General features: G+C 42.1%; 4 non-coding genes across 4 annotated transcripts; 2 read left to right on the plus strand and 2 right to left on the minus strand.

The window, feature by feature from the left end:
* The first annotated feature begins 529 nt into the window (after positions 1-529).
* On the plus strand, positions 530-643 carry LOC140286366 (U5 spliceosomal RNA). The gene has a single exon (XR_011911196.1). It is a non-coding gene; the product is annotated as a U5 spliceosomal RNA (small nuclear RNA).
* A 3,245-nt stretch (positions 644-3,888) lies between these two features.
* On the minus strand, positions 3,889-4,072 carry LOC140286377 (U2 spliceosomal RNA). The gene has a single exon (XR_011911205.1). It is a non-coding gene; the product is annotated as a U2 spliceosomal RNA (small nuclear RNA).
* A 303-nt stretch (positions 4,073-4,375) lies between these two features.
* LOC140286358 (U5 spliceosomal RNA) lies at positions 4,376-4,489 on the minus strand. Its single transcript, XR_011911189.1, has one exon. It is a non-coding gene; the product is annotated as a U5 spliceosomal RNA (small nuclear RNA).
* Positions 4,490-15,974: 11,485 nt separating this feature from the next.
* LOC140286367 (U5 spliceosomal RNA) lies at positions 15,975-16,088 on the plus strand. The gene has a single exon (XR_011911197.1). It is a non-coding gene; the product is annotated as a U5 spliceosomal RNA (small nuclear RNA).
* The last annotated feature ends 2,592 nt before the right edge of the window (positions 16,089-18,680 follow it).

Below are 18,680 nucleotides of genomic sequence, written 5' to 3' on the forward strand. Positions count from 1 at the left end.
CGAAATCGTGAAGAACTCATGAAAGTAAGCTTATTCTCGGATTCCTGAAACTTTAGATTTGCTCTTTCTTTTACTGCAAAGTACAACGTTGTTTTTTTTGTTTAAATCTTTCTAGACATGGTAAATATCAAGGACAAAGCAGTTTTCACATAGTTTGAGTGAAGGAATTCATTTTATAGATAAAATCCCAAGAGTCTGCTGAGAAAAGAGAGTGAATGCGAAGTAGACTTTAACACGGCGAGCGAGCCGAGTGTGGGCTAACCGGGAGAATTGCTTGAAAGAAACGCGACACCGAATGAGCGATCAGAACAAAGCCTCAATACGGGATTCTCGTGGTGTTTTTGTTGCTGCCTTGTCTTTTGCACAGAGTAAAAGACAAGGCAGCCATCGAATAGGGCCCGATTGTTCCTAGTTGGTCAGCCGAGGAGCAAGGGGGGGGGAGCAAGCGTCTCAACCAAGCAAAGCTCACCATGTGGAAGGTGGCTATGCCAACTAGCCTGATGCCCTGCTCCCGCAGTGACGGATAATCGTACTCTGGTTTCTCTTCATAACGTACAAGTCTTTCGCCTTTTACTAAAGATTTCTGTGGAGAGCAGCACTAATGAGTTGTTTCTATTTTTGGCAGGCTTTACCTTTGCGGGTGAAGCCCTTTCTGTCTGTGCAAAAGAAATCTTGTTACTGTGCAGAGTGACTTCTCTGAGTAGAGTCGCCTTACTTGTTGCGACCTTGCCGATGTTCGAAGCTGGAGTGTAAAGTTGTTGCTTGAATGGTGCTTGCTGGAGCATGCGGGAGTGCAAAGTTATACCATTTTAAAGGGCTGAAGAGTGCTCAGTGCAGCGGGTGGGCGACACTCTGGCCACCTTGAAAACCGAGGTTACATCCACTACCAGGGGCAGCCCAAGTCCTGCCGCAAGTGTGGTGAGCATGGGCACCTGGTTGAGGCTTGTACCAAGGTGTTATGTGGGAAGAGCAGAGAAATTGGGCAAACTTTTGGAGAGTGTCCAAATGGCAGGAAATGTAATCTCTGTGGAGAATTAAATCACCTCTTCAGAGATTGCCCTAAATCTTTTGCCAACAAATTAAAGACGGTAAAGCCACAGTCAAGCCAACAAAGAGAAGGACCAAAGGTGGCAGTTGGTGAACAAAGTGAAGAGGTTGACCCAATAAATTCAAACTTCCCGCCAAAAGCTTGGATTGGAAGTGAGGAGCAAAAAGGGGAGGGGCCTGTAGAGGCCTCACCACTCAGTGTTGAAGTCTGTGAGAATTCACAGGCAGAGGGTGGAGCTACGCTAAATGAGGAGGAAGAGCAGACAGGTGAGTCTAGTGAAGATACTCACCTCCCCGAAGATCAACAGCCGAAGAGGACGGCATCTGAGCCTCTGATTCCCCAGTGGTATCAGAGAAGAGGGGAAGGGTTAGGTCCCTTTCAGACAGTTCTTCAGTGGAAGAACCTAGAGTCTTCCCCTCCGACTCACCAAATGAGGTCTCCTTTTTAACTTCAGCTCTGCAATCAACCCCCAGGGACTCAAAGTTAAATGCAACATTGCGTCAGAGGCCAACACCGAGAGTCCGAAAAGGAAATATAGATCACCCTACTCACTTTTCACCTAAAGAAATGAAGGAAGAGCTAGTTTCCCAAGAAATAACCTGTGTGTAATTTGTTTTGATAACTTAGAAAAACGAAAATGACATACCTACTTTCCTTTATGCTTTTAATGGTTCTCACCTTCTCAACACTAAATGTGAGAAGTGTGAAATCAAAGACAAGAGCCCAGAGTATTTTATCCTTCTTAGACTCCATAAAATCAGATGTGTTTTTAATACAAGAATGTGGACTACCTTTTTTAAAAAACCATAGACAATGGGAGGAAATGTGGCCCCATTTATCGATATGGAGTGGCTCAAATCAAAATAAAAATGATGGTGTGGCCATTCTAATTAAAAATCCGCATGTTCTGGTGAAAGGTAGCACAGTGGTGAGAGACGGACGGGCACTTTTAGCACACTTGAATTTTATGGGGCAAGACTTTAACCTCTTAAATATTTATGGTTTCAATGGAAAAAATGAAAGGTATGACCTTTTAGAAGATATACAGCTTTACATGCTAGGGCAAGTACCTTTAGTTGTAGGAGGGGATTTTAACTGTATCTTGAGCAGGAAAGATAGAAAAAGAGCAGGGGTAGATTTTAAAGTGGATAAGACTTCGATTTTACTTCAGGGCATATGCAGGGATTTTAAGCTTACTGACTGTTTTAAAACCATGCATCCCAGAGAGGAGGGCTTCACCTGGTTTAGTCATGATGGCACCAGAGCCTCTCGCATTGATTATTTCTTTACTAGAGATTGCCCACCCACTGATGTTAGATTAACCCCTGTTTTCTTTTCAGACCACCTTATGCTCTCCTGCACCCTTTCACCCCCTTCTGGTGTGACGGTAGGAAGTGGTCTGTGGAAACTCAACTGTTCCCTGTTGGAGGATGAAATCATAGTCAGTCAGTACAGGGAATGTTATAAAGAGTGGCAGACCCTTCAAGACCTCTACGAAACACATGCACAATGGTGGGAAATGGTGAAGGAAACGACCCAGACTTTTTTTAAACAGCAAGGTAAACGTAAAAAAAGGAAAGAGAATAGATGTATGATGGGACTACATAAACGCTTACAGCGCTACTTTAAACTAAATCAGTGTGGCATAGACTTTAAAGAAGAAATCAAAGATGTCAAAAAGGAAATGTCAGTTTTAGCAGAAATAAAGAGTAAAGGAATTTTTGTAAGAAGCAGGGAGCAGGAAATTGAGGAAGGTGAAAAAGAAAGAAAGTTATAAATAAAAAGGAGTGTATTCAAAATCTAAAAAGAGAAGATGGGTTTTTAACAAAATCCACACAAGAGATGATTGAAACTGTACATACCTTTTATAGTAACATGTACAAAGAGAAACCAGTGCACTTGGAAACATCGGCAGAAATCTTAAAATTCGTTGACAAAACCGTAAAAGAGAATGCACACTTGACACAGAATTTTACTGCTTTAGAGTTAAAAAAATGCCTAACAGGTTTTAAGAGAAGTCGAGCTCCGGGTTTAGACGGGCTTCCTGCAGAATTCTATCTGACCTATTGGGACCTTTTATCATCAGACATTTTAGATGTTTTTAAAGATTTTGAAAAACTCGACCGACTGCCTGACAGTTTTAGAGTGGGAATAGTGACTCTACTTTATAAAAAAAATGATAAGACTGACCTAAAGAATTGGAGGCCCATCACACTTTTAAACTTTGACTGTAAACTTTTTAGCAAGGTTTTAGCGACACGGATGTCCTCTGTTTTAGAGGAGGTAATTCACCCAGACCAAGCTTGTGCCATCTCAGGGAGACAACTCACCGACAGCCTCGTACTGATTCGAGACATCATTGATTACGCTAGAGACAGAAACACCCGGCTTGTCATCTTAAATTTAGACTTTGAAAAAGCATTTGATCGGGTCTCGCATCAATATCTCTTTCAGGTGTTGCAGCCATCGAAAAGGGCCCGATTGTTCCTACTTGGTGAGCTTTGCTTGGTTGAGACGCTTGTCCCCCCCCCCCTGCTCCTCGGCTGACCAAGTAGAAACAATCTATTCGATGGCTGCCTTGTCTTTTACTCTGTGCAAAAGACAAGGCAGCCACAAACACCACGGGAACACCGTATTGAGGCTTTGTTCTGACCACTCATTCGGTGTCGCGTTTCTTTCAAGCAATTCTCCCGGTTAGCCCGCACTCGGCTCGCTCCCAGAGCCGTGTTAAAGTCCACTTCGCATTCACTCTCTTTTCTCAGCAGATTAAAAGAAAGTTTCATCTTGGGCTCCCTGAAACTTCCATCCTGCACCGCTGTTTGCTTTTTCACAAGAGCAGAGGAGAGCGCACCGTTCCCAGCGGCACTGCAGTACCGGGTCGAGGCTTGGAGTGAACGGAGCAAGCTTCTTTTTCAACTCCTATTCTTAAAAATCCATTTAATATGTTGTCCTCGTATAGAGGACATATTAAACTGATAAGAACAGATACTACACTTGATCTTAGCCAAAAGGCTGAGAAGCGATAACTGTCCACTGTTTCAGGTCCGAGGGCCCTTGCTGGCACAATGCGCACTTGTAGCAGTGTTCTTTTTATGGCCATAGGTGGCCAGAGTGTCACGTTGCACCTCCGCCCACCCGCTGCACTGAGCACTCTTCAGCCCTTTTAAATGGTATAACTTTGCACTCCCGCATGCTCCAGCAAGCACCATTCAAGCAACAACTTTGCACTCCAGCTTCGAACATCGGCACAGTCGCAACAAGTAAGGCGACTCAGAGAAGTCACTCTGCAAAGTAGCAAGATTTCTTTTGCACAGACAGAAAGGGCTTCACCCGCAAAGGTAAAGCCTGCCAATAATAGAAACAACTCATTAGTGCTGCTCTCCACGGAAGTCTTTAGTAAAAGGCGAAAGACTTGTATGTTATGAAGAGAAACCAGAGTACGATTATCCGTCACTGCGGGAGCAGGGCATCAGGCTAGTTGGCATAGCCACCTTCCCCATGGTGAGCTTTGCTTGGTTGAGACGCTTGCCCCCCCCCCCCCTTGCTCCTCGGCTGACCAAGTAGGAACAATCGGGCCCTATTCGATGGCTGCCTTGTCTTTTACTCTATGCAAAAGACAAGGCAGCAACAAAAACACCACGAGAATCCCGTATTGAGGCTTTGTTCTGATCGCTCATTCGGTGTCGCGTTTCTTTCAAGCAATTCTCCCGGTTAGCCCACACTCGGCTCGCTCCCATAGCCGTGTTAAAGTCTACTTCGCATTCACTCTCTTTTCTCTGCAGACTCTTTGGATTTTATGTATAAAATTAATTCCTTCACTCAAACTATGTTAAAACTGCTTTGTCGTTCATATTTACCATGTCTAGAAAGATTTAAACAAAAAAAACAACGTTGTACTTTGCAGTAAAAGAAAGAGCAAATCTAAAGTTTCAGGAATCCGAGAATAAGCTTACTTTCATGAGTGCTTCACGATTTCGGATTTTGCTATAAAATGAATTCCTTCACTCAAACTAAATTAAAACTGCTAAACCGCTAATCTGTTACATGTAAGGCAGATGTCAAATTCACCGAAATAGGATCTAAGGGTATTCGGCCAATCGAGCTGTAGCAGCTTCGGTAAAAGAGTATAAGTTGAAGAGTTTGTGAATAAAGGTGTGCGCACACATAGTGAGCTGTAGGAAAATAGGCAGGGAGCAATGCCGGCTGGGGTATATGTTCTTGTATGTTGTCTGACTGTTTGATTTGAATGTGTTGTGTAAGTGTCCTGTTGAAGGTTTGGGCTTTGACACTTCACTGTGGTTGTTAACTGTGTGGTGTGTCCTGAAATGTTATATGTTTGGGCTGTGTGACATGCTTAATGCTTGTCAGTAGCTACCCACTTATTCATATATAGCAACTGACAACATAAGAAGTCTGGACATACTTTGATAGTAGTTGTAGAAGTATCCTTATTGATAATAGATAAACTAATTCATAGTGATAGAACAGTAGATGAACAGGTGCCTGCCCATGTCTCACGAAAATAAAATGGGTGTATGATTGCTGACGGCAGAGCAATACTGCCAAACTTATGAGTTCTTGTGGCAAACTTGATTCAGTGTCTTGACGTGTATACGCTGTTTCGCTGACTTGATTGTCACAAGAAACAAAGTGTGTTTGATAAGATCCGACCATTTTATTACGGGAGGATCAGTATGTATGGATTCTGATGTGACTGATAAACCCATTCGTATCTTAAGCATAATCTAATACGTGAGACAACGCCCTGGCACACAATCAAAAAAAAAAACACACATTACACACACACATTTCTGAATTGAGAAAAGAAATTATTTTAGAGGAAGCAGTAGAGTTTAGATCCCACATTTGTTGATAGGCATTCATTTATTTCTTCACTTCTGATGAAGTTTCAACAATAAACAACAAACTTTGTATTATGAGAAAGAACCAGACTCATTCTTCAGGAATCCGAAAATAAGCACGAATTCGGATTCTCCTATAAAACGAATTAATTAACTCAAACCAAGTTAAGACTGCTTTGTCCTTCATATTTATTCATGTCTAATCAAGTTTCAACGATAAACAACTTTGTACTTTGTAGAATGAGAAAGAACTTCTTCAGCAATAAGCATCTCTCGACATATGACGAAATACAGATTTTGCTATAAAATTAATTTCTTCTATCAGCGTGACTTAAAACTGTTTGTCCTCCTTATTTATCCACTTCAAATCAAGTTTCAACAATTAAAAAAAAATTGTAGTTTGAGAAAGAACAACTTAATCTTCAGCAATAAGTATAAAAAGAGGGTAACAAAAGGTGCAAATGCCAACCATACATGACTAAAAGGTGGAGCGGAAGTATTCAGCTGCAAGTAAGTGTGAATGTTCGACCATAATTTGTAAAAAGTGGGTAAGAAAAGGTTCGAATGCCCGACTAAATATTAACAAAAGCGGGAGGAGAGGTCTTCGGATGAGAGTGGGTGAGAATTTCCTACCATACAAGTATGGTGGAGAGGAAGCTGTGATTGACCGACAATAGTAAAAAGCAGGTGAGAAAAGGTGAGAATGTCAAAACATACATGATCAAAACAGGGAGCGGAGGTGTTTGGCTGCGACAAGGTGTGAATGTCCACCCATAATTAATGAAAAACGGGCAACAAGTAGGTTCGAATGCCCAACCATATATCATCAAAAGCAGGAGTGGATGTGTTCGGCTTCAAGAAGGTATGAATGTCCATCAATAATTGCTATAAAACATGAAAGAAAATTTTCGAATATCAAACCGCACATAATCATAAGCGGGAGACGAGGTGTTCCGCTGCAAGAAGGTGTGAATATCCACCCATAATTACTGAAAAATGGGTAAGAAAAGGTGCGAATGCCCAACCATACATCATCAAAAGCAAGAGTGGATGTGTTCGGCTACAAGAAGGTTTGAATGTCCGACCATAGTTTGTAAAAAGCGGGTAAGAACAGGTTTGTATGCCCGACTGTACACAATCAAAAGAGGGAGCGGAGTTGTTCAGCTACAAGAAGGTGTGAAAGTCCGACCATGGTTTGTAAAAACCGGGGAAGAAAAGGCTCGAAAGCCCGACTATACACCATCAAAAGCTGGAGCGGAGGTGTTCAGCTGCAAGAAGGTCTGAATGTCCATCAATAATTGCTAGAAAACATGAAAGAGAATTTTCGAATATCAAACCGCACATGATAATAAGCGGGAGAGGAGGTGTTCAGCTGCAAGAAGGTGTGAATGTCCACCCATAATTACTGAAAAATTGGTAAGAAAAGGTGCGAATTCCCAACCAAACATCATCAAATGCACGAGTGGATGTGTTCGGCTACAAGAAGGTTTGAATGTCCGACCATAGTTTGTAAAAAGCGGGTAAGAAAAGGTTCGAATGCCCAAACATACACCATCAAAAGAGGGAGCGGAGGTGTTCCGCTGTAAGAAGGTGTGAATGTCCGACCATAGTTGGTAAAAAGCGGGTAAGAAAAGGTTAAAATACCCGACTGTACACAATCAATAGCGGGAGCGGAGTTGTTCGGCTACTAAAAGGTGTGAAAGTCCGACCCTGGTTTTAAAAAGCGGGTAAGAAAAGGTTCGAATGCCCGAACATACACCATCAAAAGAGGTAGCGGAGGTGTTCCGCTGTAAGACGGTGTGAATGTCCGATCATAGTTGGTAAAAAGCGGGTAAGAAAAGGTTAAAATACCCGACTGTACACAATCAAAAGACGGAGCGGAGTTGTTCAGCTAAGAGAAGGTGTGAAAGTCCGACCACGGTTTGTAAAAAGCGGGTAAGAAAAGGTTCGTATGCCCGAATATACACTATCAAAACCGGAAGCGTAGGTGTTCGGCTGCAAGAAGGTGTGAACGTCCGACCAAAGTTTGTGAAAAAGCAGTTAAGAAAAGGTTCGAATATCTAACCAAACATAATCAAAAGCGGGAGCAGAGCTGTTCGACTGCAAGTAGGTGTGAATGTCAGAGAATAATTTGCAAAAAGCTGATGAGAAAGGGTGAGAAATCCCGACTATACACCATCAAATGCGGTAGCGGAGTTGTTCGGCTGTGAGTAGGTGTGATTCTCCAACCACAATTGCTGAAAAATGTGTTAGAAAAGGTAAGAATGCCGGTCCATACATCATCAAAAGCGGGAGAGGTGGTGTTCGGCTGCAAGTAGGTGTGAATGTCTATTAATAATTGCTTTAAAACATGAAAGAAAATTTTCGAATATCAAACCTTACATGATCATTAGCGGGAGAGGAGGTGTTCAGCTGCAAGAAGGTGTGAATATCCACCCATAATTACTGAAAAATGGGTAGGAAAAGATGCGAATGTCCAACCATAAATCATCAAAAGCAGGAGTGGAGTTGTTCAGCTACAAGAAGGTATGAAAGTCCAACCATGGTTTGTAAAAAGCGGGTAAGAGAAGGTTCGAATACCCGAATATATACCATCAAAAGCGGAAGCAGAGGTGTTCGGCTGCAAGAAGGTGTGAACGTCCGACCAAAGTTTGTAAAAAGCAGTTAAGAAAAGGTTTGAATATCCAACCGAACATAATCAAAAGCGGGAGCAGAGCTGTTCGACTGCAAGTAGGTGTGAATGTCAGATCATAATTGCTGAAAAATGTGATAGAAAAGACTAGAATGCCGGACAATACATCATCAACAGCGGGAGAGGTGGTTTTTCGGCTGCAAGTAGGTGTGAATGTCCAGCCATAATTACTCACAAACGGGGGAAGAAAAGATAGTATTTCAAGACCACACATGATCAAAAGAGGGAGCGGAGGTTTTCGGCTGCAAGGTCTGAATGTCCAACCACAATTTGTAAAAATCGGGGAAGAAAAGGCTCGAAAGCCCGACTATACACCATCAAAAGCGGGTGCAGAGGTGTTCAGGTGCAAGAAGGTCTGAATGTCCGACCAAAAATTACTGAAAAATGGGTAAGAAAAGGTGCGAATGCCAAATCATACATCATCAAAAGCAGGAGCGGATGTGTTCGGCTACAAGAAGGTTTGAATGTCCAACCATAGTAAGTAATAGGCGGGTAAGAAAAGGCTCGAATGCCCGACTATATACCATCAAAAGCGGAAGCGGAGGTGTTCGGCTGCAAGACGGTGTGAACGTCCGACCAAAGTTTGTAAAAAGCAGTTAAGAAAATGTTCGAATATCCAACCAAACATAATCAAAAGCGGGAGCAGAGCTGTTCGACTGCAAGTAGGTGTGAATATCAGATCATAATTTGCAAAAAGCTGTTGAGAAAGGGTGAGAATGCCCGACTATACACTATCAAATGTGGGAGCGGAGGTGTTCGTCTGTGAGTAGGTGTGAATGTCCGACCATAATTGCTGAAAAATGTGTTAGAAAAGGTAAGAATGCCGGACCATATATCATCAAAGGTTGTGTTCGGCTGCAAGTAGGTGTGAATGTCCAGCCATAATTACTCACAAACGGGTAAGAAAAGGTACTATTGCCAGACCATATATGATCAAAACAGGGAGTAGAGGTGGTTCAGCTGCAAGAAGGTTTGAATGTCCGACTAAAGTTTGTAAAAAGCGGGTAAGACAAGGTGTGAATGCCCGACAATGTATGATCAAAAGAGGAGCGGAGGTTTTCGGCTGCAAGAAGGTCTGAATGTCCACCCATAATTACTGAAAAATGGGTAAGAAAAGGTGCGAAAGCCCAACCGCACATGATCATAAGTGGATGAGAAGGTGTTCGACTGCAAGTAGGTGTGAAGCAGTTTTAACTTGGTTTGAGCAAAGCAATTCATTTTATAGCAAAATCCGAAATCGTGCAGAACTCATGAAAGCAGGCTTATAATCGGATTCCTGAAACTTTAGATTTGCTCTTTCTTTTACTGCAAAGTACAACGTTGTTTTTTTGTTTAAATCTTTCTAGACATGGTAAATATGAAGGACAAATCAGTTTTAACATGGTTTGAGTGAAGTAATGCATTTTATAAGCAAAATCCCAAATCATGCAGAACTCACGAAAAGCTTTTTCTCGCTTTTCACTGCTTTTTACAAACATTGGTCGGACGTTCACACCTTCTTGCATCCGAACACCTCCGCTTCCGCTTTTGATGATGTATATTCGGGCATTCGAACCTTTTATTACCCGCTTTTTACAAACCATTGTCGGACTTTCACACCTTCTTGCAGCCGAACACCACCTCTACCGCTTTTGATGATGTATGGTCCAGTATTCTTACCTTTTCTAACACATTTTTCAGCAATTATGGTCGGACATTCACACCTACTCACAGCTGGACACCTCCGCTCCCGCTTTTTATCATACAATGTCGGGACATCGCTCCTTGTCTTACTAGCTTTTTACAAACTTTAGTCGAACATTCACACCTTCTTGCAGCTGAACACCTCCGCTCCCGCTTTTGATGATGTATAGTCGGGCTTTCAAGCCTTTTCTTAACCGGTTTTTACAAATTATGGTTGGACATTCAGACCTTGCAGCCGAACACCTCCGCATTCTCTTTTGATCATACATTGTCGGGCATTCGCACCTTGTCTTACCCGCTTTTTACAAACTATAGTCAGACATTCACACCTTGCAGCTGAACCTCCGCTCCCTGTTTTGATCATGTATGGTCTGGCAATACTACCTTTTCTTCCCCCGTTTGTGAGTAATTATGGCTGGACATTCACACCTACTTGCAGTCGAACAGCTCTGCTCCCGCTTTTGATTATGTTTGGTTGGATATTCGAACCTTTTCTTAACTGCTTTTTACAAACCATGGTCGGACTTTCACACCTTCTTGTAGCCGAACAACTCCGCTCCCGGTATTGATTTTGTACAGTCGGGTATTTTAACCTTTTCTTACCCGCTTTTTACCAACTATGGTCGGACATTCACACCATCTTACAGCGGAACACCTCCGCTCCCGCTTTTTATGGTGTATAGTCGGGCATTCGAACCTTTTCTTACCCGCTATTTACAAACTATGGTAGGACATTCAAACTTTCGTGTATCCGAAAACCTCCGCTCTCTCTTTTGATCATACATTGTCGGACATTCGCACCTTTTCTTACCCGCTTTTTACAAACCATGGTCGGACTGTCACACTTGTAGCCGAACACATCCGCTCCCGCTATTGATTGTGTACAGTCGGGTATTTTAACCTTTTCTTACCCGCTTTTTACCAAGTATGGTTGGACATTCACACCTTCGTACAGCGGAACACCTCCGCTCCCTCTTTTGATGGTGTATGTTCGGGCATTCAAACCTTTTCTTACCCGCTTTTTCCAAACTATGGTCGGCTATTCACAGCTTCCTCTCCACCATACTTGTATGGTGGGATATTCACACCCACTTGCATCCGAAGACCTCCGCCCCAAATTTTGTTGATATTTAGTCGGACATTCGCACCTTACCCGCTTTTGGCAAACTATGGCCTTCTTGCAGCCAAACAACTCTGATCTTGCTTTTGATGATGTAAGGTTGGGCATTCAGACCTTGCTTCACCTGCTTTTCACCAAATATAGTCGGACATTCACACCTTCTTGCAGCCGAACACTTCCGCTCCACCTTTTAGTGTTCTATCACACCTTTTTTTTCACCGCATTTTATACATTATGGTTGGAAATTTTCAACCACTCTCATCCGAAGACCTCTCCTCCCGCTTTTGTTAATATATTTGAACTTTAGTTTGACATTCAAACCTTCTTGCAGCTGAACCACCTCCGCTCCCTGTTTTGATCATATATGGTCTGGCTACCACCTTTTCTTACCCGTTTGTGAGTAATTATGGCTGGACATTCACACCTACTTGCAGTCGAACACAACCTCTCTCGCTTTTGATGATGTATGGACCGGCATTTTTACCTTTTCTAACACATTTTTCAGCAATTATGGTCGGAGATTCACACCGACTCACAGCCGAACAACTCCGCTCCCACATTTGATGATGTATAGTCGGGCATTCTCACCCTTTCTCATCAGCTTTTTGCAAATTATGATCTGACATTCACACCTACTTGCAGTCGAACAGCTCTGCTCCCGCTTTTGATTATGTTTGGTTGGATATTCGAACCTTTTCTTAACTTCTTTTTACATATTTTGGTTGGACGTTCACACCTTCTTGTAGCCGAACACTTCCACTCCTGCTTTTGATGATGTATGGTTGGGCATTCACACCTTTTTTTTGCCCATTTTTCAGGAATTATGGGTGGACATTCACACCTTGCAGCTGAACACCTCCTATCCCACTTATGATCATGTGCGGTTTGATTTTCGAAAAGTTTCTTTCATGTTTTCTAGCAATTATTGATGGACATGTAGACCTTCTTGCAGCTGAACACCTCCGCTCCCGCTTTTGATCATACATTGTCAGGCATTCGCACCTTGTCTTACCCTCTTTTTACAAACTTTAGTCAAACAGTCACACCTTTTTGCAGCCGAACACCACCTCTCCCGCTTTTGATGATGTATGGTCCAGCATTCTTACCTTTTCTAACACATTCTTCAGCAATTATGGTCGGACATTCACACCTACTCACAGCCGAACAACTCCGCTCCCGCATTTGATGGTGTATAGTCGGGCATTCTCACCCTTTCTCATCAGCTTTTTGCAAATTATGATCTGACATTCACACCTACTTGCAGTCGAACAGCTCTGCTCCCGCTTTTGATTATGTTTGGTTAGATATTCGAACCTTTTCTTAACTGCTTTTTACAAACTTTGGTCGGACGTTCACAATATCTTGCAGCCGAACACCTCCTCTCCCGTTTATGATCATGTGCGGTTTGATATTCGAAAATTTACTTTCTTGTTTTAAAGCAATTATTGATGGACATTCAAACCTTCTTTTCGATGGTGTATAGTCGGGCTTTCGAGCCTTTTCTTCCCGGTTTTTACAAACCATGGTCGGACTTTCACACCTTCTTGTAGCCGAACAACTCCGCTCCCGCTATTGATTGTGTACAGTCGGGTATTTTAACCTTTTCTTACCCACTTTTTACCAACTATGGTCGGACATTCACACCGTCTTACAGCGGAACAACTCTGCTCCCGCTTTTGATGGTGTATAGTCGGGCATTCGAAGCTTTTCTTACCCGCTTTTTACAAACTATGGTGGGAAATTCAAACCTTCTTGTATCCGAAAACCTCCACTCTCTCTTTTGATCATACATTGTCGGACATTCGCACCTTTTCTTACCCGCTTTTTACAAACCATGGTCGGACTTTCACATCTTCTTGTAGCCGAACACATCCGCTCCCGCTATTGATTGTGTACAGTAGGGTATTTTAACCTTTTCTTACCCGCTTTTTACCAACTATGGTCGGACATTCACACCTTCGTACAGCGGAACACCTCCGCTCCCTCTTTTGATGGTGTATGTTCGGGCATTCAAACCTTTTCTTACCCGCTTTTTCCAAACTATGGTCGGCTATTCACAGCTTCCTCTCCACCATACTTGTATGGTGGAATATTCACACCCACTTGCATCCGAAGACCTCCGCCCCAAATTTTGTTGATATTTAGTCGGACATTCGCACCTTACCCGCTTTTGGAAAACTATGGCCTTCTTGCAGCCAAACACCTCTGATCTCGCTTTTGATGATGTAAGGTTGGGCATTCAGACCTTGCTTCACCTGCTTTTCACCAAATATAGTCGGACATTCACACCTTCTTGCAGCCGAACACTTCCGCTTTTAGTGTTCTATGAGGCATTCACATATTTTTTTTCACCGTATTTTATAGATTATGGTTGGAAATTCTCACCCACTCTCATCCGAAGACCTCTCCTCCCGCTTTTGTTAATATATAGTCGGGCATTCGAACCTTTTCTTACCCACTTTTTACAAATTATGGTCGAACATTCACACCTACTTGCAGCTGAATACTTCCGCTCCACCTTTTAGGTATGTATGGTTGGCATTTGCACCTCTTTTTATACTGATTGCTGAAGATTAAGTTGTTCTTTCTCAAACTACAAATTTTTTTTAATTGTTGAAACTTGATTTGAAGTGGATAAATAAGGAGGACAAACAGTTTTAAGTCAGGCTGATAGGAATTAATTTTATAGCAAAATCTGTATTTCGTCATATGTCGAGAGATGCTTATTGCTGAAGAAGTTCTTTCTAATTCTACAAAGTACAACGTTGTTTATCGTTGAAACTTGATTAGACATGAATAAATATGAAGGACAAAGCAGTCTTAACTTGGTTTGAGTTAGTGAATTCGTTTTATAGGAGAATCCGAATTCGTGCATAACTCATAAAATACAGCTTATTTTCGGATTCCTGAAGAATGAGTCTGGTTCTTTCTCATAATACAAAGTTTGTTGTTTATTGTTGAAACTTCATCAGAAGTGAAGAAATAAATGAATGCCTATCAACAAATGTGGGATCTAAACTCTAGTGCTTCCTCTAAAATAATTTCCTTTCTCAATTTAGAAATGTGTGTGTGTAAGTCACAACACCCGTGACACCAAAACGGCTTTCTTTTCTCTACACTCTGCACTATGAGCACACACACCAAATCAGAAAGGCTTTTTCTCTCTCTTTTCTACATTATGGACTGTGGGGACACAAAACCGCTCTCTCTCTTTTTTTTTTTTTATCGTGTGCCAGGGCGTTGTCTCACGTATTAGATTATGCTTAAGATACGAATGGGTTTATCAGTCACATCAGAATCCATACATACTGATCCTCCCGTAATAAAATGGTCGGATCTTATCAAACACACTTTGTTTCTTGTGACAATCAAGTCAGCGAAACAGCGTATACACGTCAAGACACTGAATCAAGTTTGCCACAAGAACTCATAAGTTTGGCAGTATTGCTGTGCCGTCAGCAATCATACACCCATTTTATTTTCGTGAGACATGTGCAAGCACCTGTTCATCTACTGTTCTATCACTATGAATTAGTTTATCTATTATCAATAAGGATACTTCTACAACTACTATCAAAGTATGTCCGGACTTCTTATGTTGTCAGTTGCTATATATGAATAAGTGGGTAGCTACTGACAAGCATTAAGCATGTCAAACAGCCCAAACATATAACATTTCAGGACACACCACACAGTTAACAACCACAGTGAAGCGTGTCAAAGCCCAAACATGTAACATTCAACAGGACACTTACACAACACATTCAAATCAAACAGTCAGCCAACATACAAGAACATATACCCCAGCCGGCATTGCTCCCTGCCTATTTTCGTACAGCACACTATGTGTGCGCACACCTTTATTCACAAACTCTTCAACTTATACTCTTTTACCGAAGCTGCTACAGCTCGATTGGCCGAATACCCTTTGATCCTATTTCGGTGAATTTGACATCTGCCTTACATATAACAGATTAGCGGTTTAGCAGTTTTAATTTAGTTTGAGTGAAGGAATTCATTTTATAGCAAAATCCGAAATCGTGAAGAACTCATGAAAGTAAGCTTATTCTCGGATTCCTGAAACTTTAGATTTGCTCTTTCTTTTACTGCAAAGTACAACGTTGTTTTTTTTGTTTAAATCTTTCTAGACATGGTAAATATCAAGGACAAAGCAGTTTTCACATAGTTTGAGTGAAGGAATTCATTTTATAGATAAAATCCCAAGAGTCTGCTGAGAAAAGAGAGTGAATGCGAAGTAGACTTTAGCACGGCTATGGGAGCGAGCCGAGTGTGGGCTAACCGGGAGAATTGCTTGAAAGAAACGCGACACCGAATGAGCGATCAGAACAAAGCCTCAATACGGGATTCTCGTGGTGTTTTTGTTGCTGCCTTGTCTTTTGCACAGAGTAAAAGACAAGGCAGCCATCGAATAGGGCCCGATTGTTCCTAGTTGGTCAGCCGAGGAGCAAGGGGGGGGGGGGGCAAGCGTCTCAACCAAGCAAAGCTCACCATGGGGAAGGTGGCTATGCCAACTAGCCTGATGCCCTGCTCCCGCAGTGACGGATAATCGTACTCTGGTTTCTCTTCATAACGTACAAGTCTTTCGCCTTTTACTAAAGATTTCTGTGGAGAGCAGCACTAATGAGTTGTTTCTATTTTTGGCAGGCTTTACCTTTGCGGGTGAAGCCCTTTCTGTCTGTGCAAAAGAAATCTTGTTACTGTGCAGAGTGACTTCTCTGAGTAGAGTCGCCTTACTTGTTGCGACCTTGCCGATGTTCGAAGCTGGAGTGTAAAGTTGTTGCTTGAATGGTGCTTGCTGGAGCATGCGGGAGTGCAAAGTTATACCATTTTAAAGGGCTGAAGAGTGCTCAGTGCAGCGGGTGGGCGACACTCTGGCCACCTTGAAAACCGAGGTTACATCCACTACCAGGGGCAGCCCAAGTCCTGCCGCAAGTGTGGTGAGCATGGGCACCTGTTTGAGGCTTGTACCAAGGTGTTATGTGGGAAGAGCAGAGAAATTGGGCAAACTTTTGGAGAGTGTCCAAATGGCAGGAAATGTAATCTCTGTGGAGAATTAAATCACCTCTTCAGAGATTGCCCTAAATCTTTTGCCAACAAATTAAAGACGGTAAAGCCACAGTCAAGCCAACAAAGAGAAGGACCAAAGGTGGCAGTTGGTGAACAAAGTGAAGAGGTTGACCCAATAAATTCAAACTTCCCGCCAAAAGCTTGGATTGGAAGTGAGGAGCAAAAAGGGGAGGGGCCTGTAGAGGCCTCACCACTCAGTGTTGAAGTCTGTGAGAATTCACAGGCAGAGGGTGGAGCTACGCTAAATGAGGAGGAAGAGCAGACAGGTGAGTCTAGTGAAGATACTCACCTCCCCGAAGGTCAACAGCCGAAGAGGACGGCATCTGAGCCTCTGATTCCCCAGTGGTATCAGAGAAGAGGGGAAGGGTTAGGTCCCTTTCAGACAGTTCTTCAGTGGAAGAACCTAGAGTCTTCCCCTCCGACTCACCAAATGAGGTCTCCTTTTTAACTTCAGCTCTGCAATCAACCCCCAGGGACTCAAAGTTAAATGCAACATTGCGTCAGAGGCCAACACCGAGAGTCCGAAAAGGAAATATAGATCACCCTACTCACTTTTCACCTAAAGAAATGAAGGAAGAGCTAGTTTCCCAAGAAATAACCTGTGTGTAATTTGTTTTGATAACTTAGAAAAACGAAAATGACATACCTACTTTCCTTTATGCTTTTAATGGTTCTCACCTTCTCAACACTAAATGTGAGAAGTGTGAAATCAAAGACAAGAGCCCAGAGTATTTTATCCTTCTTAGACTCCATAAAATCAGATGTGTTTTTAATACAAGAATGTGGACTACCTTTTTTAAAAAACCATAGACAATGGGAGGAAATGTGGCCCCATTTATCGATATGGAGTGGCTCAAATCAAAATAAAAATGATGGTGTGGCCATTCTAATTAAAAATCCGCATGTTCTGGTGAAAGGTAGCACAGTGGTGAGAGACGGACGGGCACTTTTAGCACACTTGAATTTTATGGGGCAAGACTTTAACCTCTTAAATATTTATGGTTTCAATGGAAAAAATGAAAGGTATGACCTTTTAGAAGATATACAGCTTTACATGCTAGGGCAAGTACCTTTAGTTGTAGGAGGGGATTTTAACTGTATCTTGAGCAGGAAAGATAGAAAAAGAGCAGGGGTAGATTTTAAAGTGGATAAGACTTCGATTTTACTTCAGGGCATATGCAGGGATTTTAAGCTTACTGACTGTTTTAAAACCATGCATCCCAGAGAGGAGGGCTTCACCTGGTTTAGTCATGATGGCACCAGAGCCTCTCGCATTGATTATTTCTTTACTAGAGATTGCCCACCCACTGATGTTAGATTAACCCCTGTTTTCTTTTCAGACCACCTTATGCTCTCCTGCACCCTTTCACCCCCTTCTGGTGTGACGGTAGGAAGTGGTCTGTGGAAACTCAACTGTTCCCTGTTGGAGGATGAAATCATAGTCAGTCAGTACAGGGAATGTTATAAAGAGTGGCAGACCCTTCAAGACCTCTACGAAACACATGCACAATGGTGGGAAATGGTGAAGGAAACGACCCAGACTTTTTTTAAACAGCAAGGTAAACGTAAAAAAAGGAAAGAGAATAGATGTATGATGGGACTACATAAACGCTTACAGCGCTACTTTAAACTAAATCAGTGTGGCATAGACTTTAAAGAAAAAATCAAAGATGTCAAAAAGGAAATGTCAGTTTTAGCAGAAATAAAGAGTAAAGGAATTTTTGTAAGAAGCAGGGAGCAGGAAATTGAGGAAGGTGAAAAAGAAAGAAAGTTATAAATAAAAAGGAGTGTATTCAAAATCTAAAAAGAGAAGATGGGTTTTTAACAAAATCCACACAAGAGATGATTGAAACTGTACATACCTTTTATAGTAACATGTACAAAGAGAAACCAGTGCACTTGGAAACATCGGCAGAAATCTTAAAATTCGTTGACAAAACCGTAAAAGAGAATGCACACTTGACACAGAATTTTACTGCTTTAGAGTTAAAAAAATGCCTAACCGGTTTTAAGAGAAGTCGAGCTCCGGGTTTAGACGGGCTTCCTGCAGAATTCTATCTGACCTATTGGGACCTTTTATCATCAGACATTTTAGATGTTTTTAAAGATTTTGAAAAACTCGACCGACTGCCTGACAGTTTTAGAGTGGGAATAGTGACTCTACTTTATAAAAAAAATGATAAGACT

The sequence above is a fragment of the Leuresthes tenuis genome, unplaced genomic scaffold, assembly GCF_036924035.1.
Source record: "Leuresthes tenuis unplaced genomic scaffold, fLeuTen1.0.hap1 SCAF_86, whole genome shotgun sequence".
NCBI classification, from domain to species: Eukaryota; Metazoa; Chordata; class Actinopteri; order Atheriniformes; family Atherinopsidae; genus Leuresthes; species Leuresthes tenuis.